Source organism: Rhincodon typus, chromosome 16 (genome assembly GCF_021869965.1).
Source record: "Rhincodon typus isolate 14 chromosome 16, sRhiTyp1.1, whole genome shotgun sequence".
Lineage (NCBI taxonomy): Eukaryota > Metazoa > Chordata > Chondrichthyes > Orectolobiformes > Rhincodontidae > Rhincodon > Rhincodon typus.
Genome location: NC_063347.1, coordinates 35,238,254 through 35,254,162, shown reverse-complemented (window position 1 = coordinate 35,254,162; position 15,909 = coordinate 35,238,254). Strand labels below are relative to the sequence as shown.

At 41.9% G+C, this 15,909-nt stretch overlaps 1 protein-coding gene across 12 annotated transcripts in view; it reads left to right on the top strand.

Annotated features, from left to right (window-relative positions):
• Window positions 1–15,909, top strand: part of prickle2b (prickle homolog 2b) — a 273,140-nt gene that overhangs the window by 182,585 nt on the left and 74,646 nt on the right. Inside the window, exon 1 of one of the 12 annotated variants that reach the window (XM_048606550.1) lies at window positions 4,396–4,417. The exons of the other annotated variants lie outside the window; for them this stretch is intronic. The gene's annotated coding sequence lies outside the window, so the exon portion shown is untranslated. Of the gene's footprint in view, window positions 1–4,395; window positions 4,418–15,909 lie in introns of those variants that run through there. 12 annotated transcript variants of the gene reach the window in all.

Genomic DNA, 15,909 nt, shown 5'->3' with positions numbered 1-15,909 from the left:
CTCCTGGCATGCCCTCCTGCACTCTTCATTGAACCAGGGTTGATCCCCTGGCTTGACGGTAATGGTTGAGAAGGGGATATGCCGGGCCATGAGGTTGCAGATTGTGGTGGAGTACAATTCTGCTGCTGTTGATGGCCCTCAGCGCCTCATGGATGCCCAGTCTTGAGTTGCTAGATCTGTGCGAAGTCTGTCCCATTTAGCACGGTGATAGTGCCACACAACACGTTGGAGGTTGTCCTCAATGTGAAGGCAGGACTTCGTCTCCACAAGGACTGTGCGATGGTCATTCTTACCGATACTGTCATGGACAGATGCAACTGCAGCTGGCAGATTAGTAAAGTTGAGGTCAAGTATGTTTTTCCCTCTTGTTGGTTCCCTCATCACCTGCTGCAGACCCAGTCTAGCAGCAATGTCCTTTAGGACTCGACCAGCTTGATCAGTAGTACTGCTGCTGAGCCACTGTTGGTGGTGGACATTGAAATCCCCCACCCAGAGTACATTTTGTGCCCTTGCCATCCTCGGTGCTTCCTCGAAGTGTTGTTCAACATTGAGGAGTACTGATTCATCAGCTGAGGGAGGACGGTATGTGGTAATCAGCAGGAGGTTTTCTTGCCCATGTTTAACCTGAAGCCGTGAGACTTCATGGGGTCTGGACTCCTAGAGCAGCACCCTCCCAACTGTATACCACAGTGCTGCCCCCTCTGCTGGGTCTGTCTTGCTGGTGGGACAGGACATATCCAGGGATGGCGATGGTGGTGTCTGGGACATTGTTTGTAAAATATTATTCTGTGAGTATGACTGTGTCAGGCTGTTGCTTGACTAGTCTGTGAGACAGCTCTTCCAATTTTGGCACTAGCCCCCAGATGTTAGTCAGGAGGACTTTGTACGGTCGACTGAGCTGTATCTGCCATTGCCTTTTCCGGTGTCTAGGTCAATGCCAGATAATCCATCTAGTTTCATTTCTTTGAGACTTTGTAGCGATTGGTACAACTGAGTGACTTGCTGGGCCATTTCAGAGGGCTGTCGAGAGTCAATCACTTTGCTGTGGGTCTGGAGTCACCTGTAGGCCAGACCAAGTGAGGGTGGCAGATTTCCTCCCCTGAAGGACATTAGTGAACCAGATGGGTTTTTCCGACAATTGGCAATGATTTCATGGTGATCTTAATTCCCGACTTTTTTTTTTGAGTTCCAATTCCACCATCTGCCGTGGTGGGATTCGAACCCGGTTGCCCAGAACATTAGCTGGGTTTCTGGATTATTAGTCTTGCGATAATACCACTAGGCCATCGCCTACCTATTGTGTATGTTCAAGCTTCTGTATCTTCTGCCTGACGGAAGAGATTGTAGGAAAGCATTACCAGAGTGCAGTGGGCCTTTAATGATGTTGGCAACCTATCCGTGTCAATAAGCCATGCAAATAGAGTCCATGGATGGAAGTTTGGCTTACATGATGTTTTCGGCTGTACACACAACCTTCTATAGTTTCTTACGGTCCTGGGCATTGCGGTTGCCATACCAGGCCGTTATGTACCCTGTGGCGACATACCCGGACAGTATACTTTCAATGGTGCATCTGTAGAAGTTGATGAGGGACCTTATGGACATAAATTTCCTGAGCCACCTGAGGAAGAAGAGGTGTTGTTGTGCCTTCTTGACCGTCGCATCTATGTGGGAAGTCCAGGACAGGTTGTCGGTTATCATCACTCCTAGGAACTTGATGCTCACCACCCCCTCAACCTCAGCTTCACTGATGTAGATGAAAACATGTTGTCCTTCTTTCTTTCTGAAGTCAATGATCAATTCTTTCATTTTGCCAACGTTGAGAGAGGTTGTTGTCATTGCATCACGTCACCAAACCCTCCTATCTCCTTTCTGTATTCTGACCTGTCTTTGTTAGATATCCATCCTACCACAGTGGTGTCAACAGCAAACTTATAGATCGCGTTCGTTCAGAATTTGGCAACACAATCATGGGTTTACAGCGAGGATGCATCCTTGGGGGTATCCAGTGTTCAGTGTTATTGTGGAGGAGGTGCAGAGGGTTCTGGGTGTCCTCGTTCATGAGCCACAGTAAAGTAGCATGCAGGTACAGCAGATAATAAAGAAAGCAAATGTAATGTTGGCTTTTACAGCTAAAGGAATTGGATGTAAAGGGAAGGAAGTATTTTTGCAATTATACAAGGCATTGGTGAGTCTGTACCTGGAGTATTGTGCACAGTTTTGGACCCCTTCTTTGAGGAAAAATGTAGTGGCATTGGAGGCAGTTCAGAGGAGGTTCACTAGATTGATCGTGGAGATGAGGGGTTTGTTGTATGAAGAGAGATTGAACAGTTTAGGCTATACTCTCTGAAATTTAGAAGAATGAGGGGAGATCAAATTGAGGTATTCAGGATGATAAAAGGTATAGATAAAATAGATGTGGAGTGGGTGCTTTCTCTTGTGGGGCATTCTAGGACGAGAGGTCATAGACTTGGGATAACGGGGAGCAAATATAAAACAGATTTGAGGAGAAACTACTTCTCCCAAAGGGTCGTGAATCTGTGGGATTCACTCCCCCAGAGTGCGGTGGATGCTGGGACAGTGATTAAATTTAAGGAGGAATTAGACATTTTTAATTGGTAATGGGTTGAAGTGTTATGGGGAAAAGGCAGGAAAATGGGGGTGAGGAACATATCAGTCATGATCGAATGGTAGAGCAGACTTCGATGGGCCAAATGGCCTAATTCTGCCCCTATATCTTATAAACTTACGAGGAGGTGCACTGGTCTGTCTTCACTGATTGTGGTCTGTGGGTCAGAAAGATGAGGATCCAATTGCAGAGTCCAGAGCCGAGACCAAGGTCTCAGAGTTTTGAGATCAATGGTGTTGAAGGCAGAGTTGTAGTCGATGAGCAGGAGTCTGACATAGGTGTTGTTGCCCAGCTGTTCCAGAGATGAGTGCAGGGCTAGGGAAATGGCATCTGCTGTGGACATGTTACATTGCTAGGCAAATTGCAAGGGATTGAGGCAGGCTGGGAGGCTAGAGTTGATATGGGCCATGACCACCCTCTTGAAGCACTTCATGATTATGGAAGTCAGAGCCACTGGGCTGTAGTCACTAAGGTACTTTGCATGTGCTTTCTTAGGTACTGGGATGATGGTGGCCTTACTGGAGCAAGTGGGGACTTCAGCTTTTAGGAGGGAGAGGTTGAAGGTGTCAGTGAATGCCTCCACTATTTGGTCCACACAGAATCTAAGTGTTCATCCGGGGACTCCATCTGGGCCCATCGCTTTCCTTGGAGTGACTTCCAGGGAGACCAATCTGATGTTTGCAGTGGTGACGGAGGGAACAGGTGGGTCCGGGGCTGTCAGGGCAGATATCACCGCGCTGCTGGCATTTTGCTTGAACCGAGCATAGAAAGCATTGAGCACATCAGGGAGGGATGTGTTTTTGTCTGCTATCTTGCTCTGCTTTATTTTATATCCCATGATGTTGTTTAGGCCTTGCCACAGGCAGCAGGAGGCTCTTTGTTTTGGGCCTCTAACTTGGTCCAGTACTGCCTTTTGACATCCCTGATGGCTTTGCAGAGGTCCATGTCTGGATCTCCTGTATAGGTCTGGGTCGTCCAATTTGAATGCTGCAAGTCTGGTCTTCAGTAGGAAGTGGATTTCCTGGTTCTGACCTCTCAGCCAGAAGACTGGGTTCAAGTCCCACCTGCTCCAGAGGTGAATAATGACAGCAGTTTTGAACAGGTTGACGTAGAAATCATCAAACCCCACTTGCAGTTGCGTATCTTGCAGCTGAAGATTTCCAAATGCGAATGGCTGAGGCTTGCAAACAGCTATGCTACTTGCCTTCAGGGCATAGAACACCTTGGGAAAGGAGTTGAGCAATAAAACAGAGTTAGTAATATGTTGAACCACAAAGCCAAACTCGCAGAATGGTGATTCTAAAGAAGCAGTGAATAAACTCCTCAGAGGCGGTGTCTAGATCTGATTGTCAAGCAACAAGGGCGTGAGCCAGACAGTGAAGGCAGTACTGGGAAGTGCTACTTTGCTACTAATCTGTGTCACTGGCCTGAGCTGTGAGAGGCTATATTCAACTTTTCAAGTGAGAGAAGAGGGGCTGAATTTGTCTGCCCTAGTTTTTTATAATGGACTTTGACACTGTTTTTGGATTGAGAATCCAATCACTGGATATTTGGACATTCCGTTTCCACTTTGGCGCAACAAAAAAATTAAGACCCCTTCTTAACACTTCCTTACCATTAAGAAATGGTGAGCTGGTTGATTATGGTCATTCTGTCAGAGGCTGGATTTCTAATTAAAGTGCTGTGGCATTTTTTTCAGCTATGCCACAGGAATAGTGGGAATGTCTACAAAGGCTGTGTTTGGGTCTCCATTCTTACTTGGAAGTGTGGCTGAGGGGCTGCAGCAAGGTGAGTTCTCTCAAAGATGGCAATAATTTACCATTACTTAATAAAAGAACCCAAAGTACTTCGCAGAAGCACTATGTAACAAAACATGTCAACAGGTTCCACATGGTTCCACTTTACTAATAACAAGTTAGGTGACATGGGATTCAGGGTGAACTTGCCAGTTGGATACATAATTGCCTTAATGGCAGGAGACAGAGAGTAGTGGTGGAGGGTTGCTTTTCGAACTGGAGGCCTGTCACCCAGCAGTGTTCCACTGGGTTTGGTTCTGGGTCCTCTTTCGTTTGTTATTTACATTAACGATTTGGATGAAAATATAGAAGGCATAGTTAATAAGTTTGTGGATGACACCAAAATTGGTGACGTAGTAGACAGTGAAGAAGGTTTTGTAAGATTACAAAGGGTTCTTGATTAAATGGATCAATGGGCTGAAAAATGGCAGATGGAGTTCAATCTGGATAAATGCAAGGTATAGCATTTTGGTACAGCAAACAAGGGTAGGGCTTGTACAATTATTGGTAGGGCCTTGGGTAGTGTTGTAGAACAGCGGGACTTAGCGGTTCAGGTACATAATTCTTTGAGGTTTGTATCTCATACAGACAGTGTGGTTAAAAAGGCATTTGGCACGCTTGCCTTCATTGCTCAGTCCTTTGAGTATAGGAGTTGGGAAGTTATGCTGAGGTTGTACAGGACATTGGTAAAGCCTCTTCTGGAATACTGTGTCCAGTTCTGGTTGTCCAGTTATAGGAGGGATATTACTAAGCTGGAGAGGTTTCAGAAGAGATTTACTAGGATGTTGCCAGGCATGGAAGGTTTGAGTTTTAAGGAAAGACTGGATAGGCTGGGACTTTGTTCACTGGAGCCTAGGAGGTTGAGAGGCAACCTTATACAAGTTTATAAAATAATGAGGGATACAGATAGAATTAATGATGGTTGTCTTTTCTCTGGGATGGGGTTTTCAAAATTAGGGGACATATTTTTAAGGTGAGACGAGAGAGATTTAAAAAAGACATGAGGGACTTTTTTTTACACAGAGTGTGGTTCGAGTGTGGAATGAACTTCCTGAGAAAGTGGTGGATGCGGGTTCAATTACAATGTTTAAAAGACATTTGGCTAAGTATGTGAATAGGAAAGGTTTGGAGGGATATGGGCCAGGAACAGGAAGTGGGATTAGTTTAGTTAGGTTGGCATGGACTGGTTGGACTGAAGGGTCTGTTTCTGTGCTGTATGATTTTATGACTCTATAACAAGCCACGTGTGGAGATTTTAGGTTAAGTTTTAAGTCATGTCTTAAAGGGGAAAATGAGGGTGAATGACAGAAAGGTATCAGGAGGAAATTCCACAGTTTAGAGCCTCGGCAACTGAAGTATTGGCAACTGATGATAGAGCCATTATATTTGGGAATGCACAAAATGTCAGAATTAAAGGAGACCAGCTATCTAAGTGGAGCTGGAGGAGGTTACAGAAATAGAGAGGGACAAGGCCATGGAGAGATTTGAAAATCAGGATGAGAGTTTTGAAATCAATATATTGCTTGACTGAGAGTTCCTGGTAGATCAGTAAACACAAGGAAGTACAACTTGCTACAGAGTTTTGGGTGACCACAAGTTTATGGATATTGGAATATGGGAGATCAGTCTGAGTGATTTGAAGTTGTCAAGTCTAGAGGTAACAAAGATATGAATGAGGGTTTTCACAGCGTCAATGTTTTGAAGAAGAAAAAGACACCAGGTTCCTGATTAACACTTGTTTACGCACTTTCGCCAAGCTAATTATGGGGTCAGGAACATTAGATCTGGGACTGGGAAAGACAAATAGATTATGTTAATGGAATTGAATGTTGTCTTTTATCAATTTCAACATGTGTAACAGGACACAAAACAATTTGTACAGCTATATAGAAGCAAATTGCTGAAGAAACACAGCAGGTATGGCAGCATCTGCGGACTGAGAAAGAGAATTAACATTTCAAGTTCAATTAGACTTTTCATCAGAACTGAAGGAGGTTAGAAAACAATTTTTACACTGTTGACAAATGGGAGGAGGAACAAGTGGAACATCAAACAAAAGGAGTGCTGATGGTGGGAGAGATATAGATGCAAAAACAGGTGTGAATAATGGTGTGAATAGTAGAAGATAGGTCAACTCTGCTGAGAGAAAACCAGTGTAAACAAGATATTCAGGAGGGGGGATGTAATCAAAATTAAGGACAGCATTTATGCTCCAAATTTGTTCAACTCATTAATACTGAAAGGACTGTGAAGGCTGTAAATCAGGAATGAAAACAGAAGTTAATGGAAAAGCTCAGCAGGTCTGGCAGCATCTGTGAAGAAAAAAATCAGAGTTAATGTTTCAGATCCAGTGACCTTCTGATGCAGCCAAACCTGCTGAGCTTTCCCAACAACTTCTGTTTTTGTTTACTCATTATTGAGTCCTAAAGACTAAAGTGCCTAAGTAGAAAATGAGTTACTGTTCCTCCGACTTGCATTGAACTTCACTGGAGCATTGCAGCAGGCCTGGGCACCTTCATTTAGTTGGAGTTCACCTGTTTAGTTCCTCAAGCAGATGGACCAACTGGATTCTTAGAATAAAAATATACATTCTGAGAAAGGGTCACCCAATCCAAAATCTCTGATTTATCTCTACAGATGCTGCCAGACCTGCTGAGCTTTTCCAGTAATTTCTATTTTTGGTCCTCGACAGATGATTGTGTTGATAGGATGGCAGTATTTCTTTTCCTTCTATTGATTAGATACTGACAAACACTATTAAAATCAAAAGCTGAAGAGATATCAGACATTGTTACACCAAATTAGTTGCATCAATGTTAAGTCATGCCATTTAAGTTTTAAAAATATCCCAGCTTTATTCCAAAGAAATACGAATCAAGTCATGGCTAAAGTGCCAAACTGAGTTGTTTATTTAGAGATAACAAGGTATAGAGCTGGATGAACACAGTAGGCCAAGCAGCATCAGAGGAGAAGGAGCCTGCTGTGTTCATCCAGCTCTACACCTTGTTATCTCAGATTCTCCAGCATCTGTAGTTCCTACTATCTCTTGTTTATTTAGTTACTCTTTTCATATACAGTAGCACCTCAGAAGAACATGTCAAGTAATTAGAAGATCAGATTTATCAGCTACAGTTAGCTACCCCTTAGTAATAAATATTGCCAAGAATAAATTTGCAAAAATGAGGACAACTTACCTAGGGCACTTTATAAACAAGGACAAGTGTTGACAAGATCAGAAAGTGAAGGCTCTGATAGAAGTCACCATTGCTGAAACTAAAAGGGAAATCATGAGATTTCTGGGAATTGTGTAAGTTTTATCAGAAATATGTGCCAAGCTTCAACACAATAGCTTTACCTAACAATGTGGTATGAAAATGTTCCATTTTTTGAAGAATGGAGGTATATAAGAGACTACACAATTTCCTTTTTGAGATTATAAACTGATCGAGAATTTGGACTGCTAGAACTGGAATTCTAAGCAATAAATGTGGAGCCGGAAAAGCACAGCAGATCAGACAGTGTCCGAGGAGCAGGAAAGTCAACGTTTCAGGTTGAAACCCTTCATCAGGACTCAGGAGGGGTAAGAGAGCTCAGAAATAAATGGGGGGGGGGGGGGGGGGGGGGGGGGGGGGAAGGGAGAGGAGGGGGGGGGGGGGGGGCGGGGGGGAGGGTAGGTGAGATGGCGATAGGTAGATGCAGGTAGGGGGTTATTGTGGATGGTCAGTGGGAAGAGTGGAGTGGATAGGTGAGTAGGAAGATGGACAGGTTGGGGGTGGAGAGATTTTGAAGGTGGTGATGCAGGTAGGGGGTTAATGTGGTTGGTCAGTGGGAAAGGTGTAGCAGATAGGTGAGCCAGAAAGTGGACAGGTTGGGGGAGGAGAGATTTTGAAGCTACTGATTTTGGAGGATTTTGGCCCAAAACATTGACTTTCCTCCTCCATGGATGCTGTCTGACCTGCCATGCTTTTCCAGCTCCACATTTATTGATTGTAGCTTCCAGCATCTGTAGTCCTTACTGTCTGGAATTCTAAGCAAGTTTTGCAACTTCAAAATCATGATTTGCATATATGTTGTTAAACCATGCAACACAAAGTTATGTTTAGTAAGCAGTAAGAGGGAGAATTTGAGAAAGAACATCAGTGAGAATCTTTTGAGTTAAGGAAATTCTGCCTAGCAACATCCTTCTGTTGAGTTGTAAAGTGTTAAAAATCTGCAAATGCTAAGAGCAGCAAAGTGAAGAAAACATCAGAACCTGCAGGCATAAAGAATCCATCCACCAACCACCGCCCCCCCCAACCTACTCAAACCAAGAACATTTTTGTAATTCACACAAGGAAAGACCTAACTTCACTTGTTCAGCCAGCAAATTGAAGTATGATCATCACTATATAGATGATAGGATATTATCATTACATAAGTCAAAAGGACTATGAGAAAAATGACTTTTCATCATGTGGTATAAACTTTTGATCTTCGCAACTAAACAGCTAGGTTCCACAACACAAGCAACCAAAATTTAAGCAGGGAAACTGCCCACATCTCATTTCAGGGGGAACAACATGGACTTCTGCCAGATCTGACATTTCGGTATCAGGCGAGTCACCAGTATCTCCTTTAAATGAGCGGTTTAGTTTATAAAATTTGACAGTGTACCAGGTGCCGTTTCATGCCCCAAATGTAAATCCTTATATTTATAAGAACAGGGAAAGCTTCTATTCTTGAACCTACAACTCAGTTATGGAAGACTTATCATCTTGCATCCAAATTCACAACATGTTTGAACTGCCACATTGCTTTTATAGTTCATCCATCCAACATTTCAATTGTTTCAACAACAAGCTTGCTGCTAAGCAACTGGCAATATCCATTACCTCCATGGTTTATGAGGCTCTTTAATCTTCAGTGCATCATTATAATGTTCAACTTTGAAGTTCAGCAAACTATTGAATACTCAAAAGAAGATGTTTGAATACAGGGAAGGGTGGCCGAGAAGGGGATTTTACAGTATGTATATTCTGTTGCCTGAATTGCAGGTGCATGCATGTTTTCCAGCTTCACAATCAGGAAAGAACTGGTGATAGACAATGTATGTGGAGAAAGTCAGAGAGCCTGACGATGTGCTATAAATCCTGAAGGTCCAGGCCATAAACAACATAAAATTATTGCACTGCCCTGGCTGTTAAATACCTGACAACTGATTCAATAGGCATACTTTCACAAATCAATATTATTTAGACCTCCCACTCCTTCATAGACCTGCCTTTAGCTTGTGAAGCTACAATTTGAGTAAAATTATTGCTCCTCACAACTAATCAATTTATCTTAATCCAGAAGTTGAACACTAGTACATTTGTTGTTCCCCCCGTGTAAAAGTGGACTAGTTCCTAATTCAAATATACCAAAGATCTATTGGAACAATTATTTGGGGTTTTCACTGTGTATATCCTTGTGAATACAGTTTTTTTCTTCCAGCTTCAAATACAGTCTGTGCTACCTGAAGATTTTGTGTTTATGGTTGAAGTGATTGCTACAAAATATGCTGAACCTCTTGGGACCCCTAAGAGAAATAAAACCTTTTTTCCAAGTCCTCAGATGCACACAGAACAGATGTGTGTCTTCTTTGCCATGTATTTGATGTGTATTACAGTACAAATCTGTATATAGAATTCCATCTTACGTAAAACCATTTTTATATTGTGTGAAATTTGTGAATGTTACTGTTATGATTTTAGCCTTTAATTAGCTTTTTCTATTAGTCATGATGCTAATGACCATTCATATCAACTGGAAGGTGTTTTTTTAGCATACATTTTCTAAAAATATGGCATTCAAACAGAAAGTCCTGTTACTACAATAATCAATTAAATTGGCATAATCCTCCTTATATTCTCTTAACCATCAGATACCAAAGTACTGTCACTTTAACAATTAGCAGAAGAATAAATATCCTGAATCAGGCTAATGAAAGTAAAGGGTATACTTAACATAAAACCAATACAGCAATTTTCACTCAGTTACAGAAATTTTAACTTGCATGTATTCTAACACAAAAATAACATTGAACACATTTTACTTGCTGCCTGAGCAGCATCAGGATGAACCAACAGCATCCTTATCATGATTTATAAATTAGGGTTTTAACCATGAACATAGATTTTTCTCACCTCTATTTCAAAGGGTATAGAAGAATTGGTGAACTGGGAAATCTGTTCCATGTACTTGTCACTAAAATTGGACCTTAATTGTTGAGCTACATGCTGCCTGAACTCTGAACTGTGCATTTTCCATTTTCTATTTTATCTCCTCTCATTCCGTTTCTGAGTTAATCATGTTGATAAAGCCACCATAATTCTACATCCACTGAACTGCTAAGTGTCTAACTTTTTTTTTAATTGGCCTGTCATGGAGTTTGATATTATTGTGACTGCATTCTCACACCATCTCAAAAAGTCTATTCTTGATCCCCCGCTCCCAAATTTACTGTCCCATTTCCGATCAACCTTTCCTTTCAAAGGTCCTGAACATATTGCTTCCCAAAATCATGTTCATTTTTCTGGCAGTGCCATGTTTGAACCTCGCCAATTAGGTTTCTGTCTCTTCTATAACCCTGAAATGGTCCTAACCAAAATCCTAAGTAACATCCTCACTGACAATAAATGTGATGTACAAGTAGGAATGTTGTTTTATCAGAACAAAAGTAACACAGAAGGAGAACTGGGATAATGGAATGGAATTCTTACAGTATAGTCAAGGCAGCTATGGAGTCACTTGGCATACAGTCAATTTTGTTATTCACCCAGAAATGAAAGAAGGGAAGAGTTAAAGATGGACCTTATGAAAGTGAGAAAAGGGGGGAAGTTGGAAACAAAATTGATGAAATTTTCAAGTTCGTTGCAAGAGCAGAAAACTGCAGCAGTGCAATCAGGAATGTACTGGCAAAGGTGAGTAAAGGGGTTCAAGCAGGCACGAAGGAATAATTGTTTTATATATCCTAAAATAAGGCAGTCACAGCGAGGACCCCCATGTGAATGCTCACGGTGATACCTTTGACTTGAAGGAAATGAGTGGAGTTCATGGAGAAGTTGTGAAAACATGTTCAGTCAAGCAGTAAAGGATGGAGTCTGATTGACCCTCCACTCAAGTAGAAGGTGGAGACTGTCAGTATGTCTTTGTTACAGTTAGAAATGTAGAGAGATTAGGTATTTATGGTGAAGATGAGATGATAGGTGGGAAATGTCCGAGCGCTCCTTCTCAGTTAAACAGCAATTTATGTATGTTTCTTGCACTTTGGTATACTGTCTTCAGCCTCTACAATGTGCTCTGTATATTAGGGAGAACAAATGCAGATTGGACTATTACTCTGCAATACACCCCTTTGCAATCCACATCTGTGGACTTAAGCTTCCATTGAGTATAATTTACATTCTTTACCTTGTTTTCCCTCTTTCAGTGTTCCAATAAAGTTCAACATAGAGTCAAGGACAATAGCTCATCTTTCAATTGAGTACATTAAAAAAAAATCATTCGCTTGATATGGGTGTCACTGGTTAGGCCAGCATTTACTGCCCATTCCTAATTGTCTTCATGAAGTGAGCAACATTGTGTGGTTAAAAAGGAAAATCCAGGATTCTGACCCAACACAGTGAAGAAACTGCAATATAATTCCTAGTTAGGATGGAGCATAGCTTGGAAGAGAACTTGCAAGTAGAATCTCATGCATATGCTGCCTTTCTAGATGGCAGACATCACAAGTTTGAAAGGTGCTGTCAGCAAAACCTTGAGTTCCTGCAGTACATCTTGTAGTTTGTACGCACTGATGCTACTGTGTGTTGATGATTGATGTATTTAAGATGAAAGATGGAGGACTGATTAAGAGAACTGCTCTTGATGGTGTCAGGCTTTTTGAGTGTTATTGAAGCTGCATTCTTCCAGACAGGTGAAGGGTTTGTCATGACCACTCCTGACTTGAACGTTGTAGATGGTGGATAGGCTTGTAGAGTTAGGATGTGAGTTACTAACTATAGAATTCACAGACCCTTATTTAGTCTTTTAGCCACAGTATTTATTTGGTATCAAAAACAAAATTGCTGGAAAAACTCTGAAGGAGGATCACTGGACTTGAAACATTAACTCTGATTTCTCTCCACAGATGCTGCCAGACCTGCTGAGTTTTTCCAACAATTTCTGTTTTTGTTTCTGATTTCCAGCATCCACAGTTCTTTTGTTTCTAATTTATTTGATATGTCTAGTTCAGTTTCTGGCCAATGGTAACCCACAGGATTTTTGATAATGTATTCACTCGTGGTACATGGGTGTAGCTGGCTGGCCAGCACGTATTGTCGTCCCTTGCTGTCCTTGAGAAATGCTTGTGAGCTGTCTTCTCAAACCACTGCAGTCCACATGCTGTAAATTGACTCAAAATGAGGGGGATTTAGCAGCAGTAATGGGGAGATGATTAGTATATTCTCTTGAAGAAAACAATCATTGCCTGGCCTTTGTGTGGTGCTGATGATCAAGATTATACTGATGAGGCAGTAATTGGCCGGGGTGGTTTTGTCCGACTTTTTGTTGACAGGGCATACCCGAGCAATTTTCCATATTTCTAGTTAGATGTCACTGTTATTGCTTTTCTGGAATACCTTGGTTAGAGGTATGACTAATTCTGGAGTACAAGTATTTAGTGCTATTGCCTAAATGTTGTCAGAGCCCATAGCCTATTCAGTACTTTCAGCAGTTTATGATACCATGTGGAGTGAATCAAATTGATGAAAGACTGGCATTTGCAATGGTGGGAACCTTAGGAGGAGACTGAGCTGGTTCATCGAATTGGCACGTCTGTCTGAAGATGGATGCGAGTTTTATAGCCTCATCTTTTGCACTGACATACTGGAGTCACCATCACCAACAATTATTTATTCATGGGATGTGGGCATTGCAAGCTGAATCAGCACTTACTGCCCATACCTGATGGAGGATTCAACAATAGCAATATTATTGAACATTATGAGGTGATAGCTAGACAGACTCTTGTAAATTGGAGAGGTTTGTAGTGCTTCTACCTTCTGTTAGTTGTTTGATCGTCTACTACCGTTCATTACTGGATTTGGCAGGACTACAGAGCTTAGGTCTGATCTGTGGGGTTTGGGATCTCTTTAGCATTGTTTGTTGCATACTGCTTCAGCTTTTTGTTATGTAAGCAATCCTGTGTTGTAGCTTCACCAGGATGACACCTCATTTTTAAGTGTGTCTGATTCTGCTCCTGACATGCTCTCCTGTAATCTTCATTGAACGAAGAACCTTCTGGAACCTAAAATTCAATTCAGCAATTTCAAACCATAGCCTCTTCCTCTGTTTTTCTCTGTTTATTGCTTTCAGACAGCAGTTGTTTAATGTTCTGCCATTCATACTTCTTCAAGACACATCTTTTATTTCTTCGCCTGTGCCAATACCACTTCCGTTGGCCATGCACCATCAATTTTTTATCATTAAATCGTTCCCATTTTCCACCCTTTATGTAGGTATCCTGTATTGTGCTTTTGCCCCCATCCTCCCACTTCCAATTGCAGTTACATTTCTAACTTTATGCAGTTCCAGTCATTGACTTCAAATGTAAACATTGCTCCCTCTCCAGAAATGCTGTCTAACCTGCTGAGTATTTCTGGCATTTTTTGTTTGTGTTTCAGATTTCTAGTATCCGCACTATTTTCGTGTACTTTATGTTATGGTTTTGCTGGCAAACATACATAATTTGTGTACTGAAAAGTTACACAACCAGATATGTTACGGGAACTTTGTTTTGCTGATGTTGGTTGAGGGTTGAAGGTGCTCAGGAGTCACAGAGGACTCACCTGTTCTTCAAAATATACCATCTTTTACATGCACCTCAACAGGCAGACACCACCAGGAATAATGCTTCATCTTCTAAAACATACGCTTCTGATAATGCTGCATCGAATTGCCAATTCAAGGGATATGCTGTAATCCAGGGTAGAGCTTGAACCCATAGCCTCCTGGTGAGTGCCCTACCTTGAGTCAAAATGACATTTCACATGTCAAACCTTCCACATTTGCAAACAACATGCTATGTATTTATAGTTTGATTTTCCCAACAGTATTGATTCTCCTAATTAAGAATATCTACCTAGAACTTCATGTAAAAAAACACTTAGTCTGATAAACTTCTCACAGCATCAAAGATGACATTTTTAGCAAAATAAGGAACTTAGTATTTGTGAACAACTGAATGAATATACTGTTTGAAAGCTAATTCGTACTGCTACTAGTAGCAACAAGAGTGATATTTACCACCCACGACCATCAAGCCCAAAAGACCCTCTGGCTATCGCACAAATGAGCAATGCGTCATTTCAATTTCAGTGCTGGTGTAATGCTAGAAATGCAGGCCATACATCCCAAAAAACGGTTGATCATGTCAAACAGCATATTGTTTCAACTATTTACAACGAGGCATTAATATGCTGACAAACCCAATCACTTGCAAAACTCATAGCCCGGTGTCCAATAATGGATGTAATGGAATGGCATTTGCTATATAATACTGAGGTTGCAAAGAATTATGTTGACCCACTTTAGGATTACAGTGTGGCTGGCACATGTGTATGTACTGGAAGCTACATATATTACTACACAGAGCACTGTTATTTATACTGAGAAAAAATGTATTCGCACTGAACTAGTTTCAACACAATAAAACAAACCACAATCATTTTTTTTAATCCATTCATTCACAGGATGAGGGTGACGCTTATTGCCTATCCTTAATTGCCCAGAGGTAAGAATGGCAGTTTCCTTCCCTAAAGAACGTTAGTGAACTAAATGGGTTTACCCTGACAATCGACAATGAATTCATTACTATCATTAAACTTTAATTCCAGATATTTATTAAAGACCATTACCCAGTCTCTGGGTTAACAGTCCAGCAATAATACCACTAGGCCATTGCCTTCCCATGTCACATTTATTTTCAGGGAAATGCCTTGACCAATCAGAAAATCGCTCTATATGGTCAGAGATATAGTCTTTTGATTGGTTTATCAATGCTGTGGAATCAGCAAAGCTCAGCAGAATAACAATGACTTGATTAATTCCTGGGCATTTGGGAACAACCTTGGTTCTGGATGATACGCAAAAACATGCAACCTGCAAAAAGAAAGCAATTATTTCTCTCCTCTCTCTCTCTCACACACACACACACACACACACCACCTGCCCCCATCTCTCGCTCACCAACCCCCGGCCCCCCCCCCTCTCTCTGACCCCTCTCTCTCCCTCTACCCCCCCTCCCCCACCTCTCACCCTCTCTACACCCCCTGCCCCGACCTCGCTCCCTCTCTAACCCCCCTGCCCCCACCTCTCTCCCTTTAAACCCCCTGCCCCCACCACTCTCTCTCTCGCTCCCACCTCTCTCTCTCTGTCTCCCCCCCAACCTCTCTCTCTCTCCCACCCACCTGTCTCTCTCTCTCT